We start from the raw sequence: 561 nt of genomic DNA, 5'->3' as shown, positions 1-561 counted from the left end.
GGCCCAGCGGGTGTCACGTGGGCGCAGCGGCTGACCCCGCCCCCCTCCACTTCGCAGGGGTCGCCTTCGATCGCGCGTGACGTCACCAAACTCGGGCGACCAAATTACTGCGGGGAAAGCACAGAAGCTTTGGATTATTAAACTATAAACTATTGTTTGTCAAATCTAGGTAGTTGTTGTTTATTTGAACAGGTAAGGGTCACCGAGCTATATAGCTCTTTTTTTTTGCTTGCAGAAGCGACCCGGTTATCGTAAATGATGAGCTCAACGAAAGTGGCATGATGGTGTTGAAATGTATTGCAGGCGAATGCTGCCAAACGCGTGGATGTTGATTTTAAACGTGGAGGGTGGTGGTGGTGGGGGTGGTGGGGGGTGGACGGTGGTGGGGAACCGGAGAACCCCGGAGAAAAATCCACGCGGCCACGGGTAGAGAGATAGACATGCAGACTCCCAAATATACAGCAGGCGTCAGTGTTGGGATCGGTATAGAGCCAAACGACCTCCTTGCATATCAAGGCGAGGGAGTTCACATCCACCCCACCAATGCAATGTGCGGGGATT

The sequence above is a fragment of the Lampetra planeri genome, chromosome 2 (assembly GCF_965212315.1).
Source record: "Lampetra planeri chromosome 2, kcLamPlan1.2.h2, whole genome shotgun sequence".
Classification (NCBI taxonomy): domain Eukaryota; kingdom Metazoa; phylum Chordata; class Hyperoartia; order Petromyzontiformes; family Petromyzontidae; genus Lampetra; species Lampetra planeri.
The sequence above is the reverse complement of the archived record's forward strand: the minus strand, read 5'-3'. Positions refer to the sequence as shown.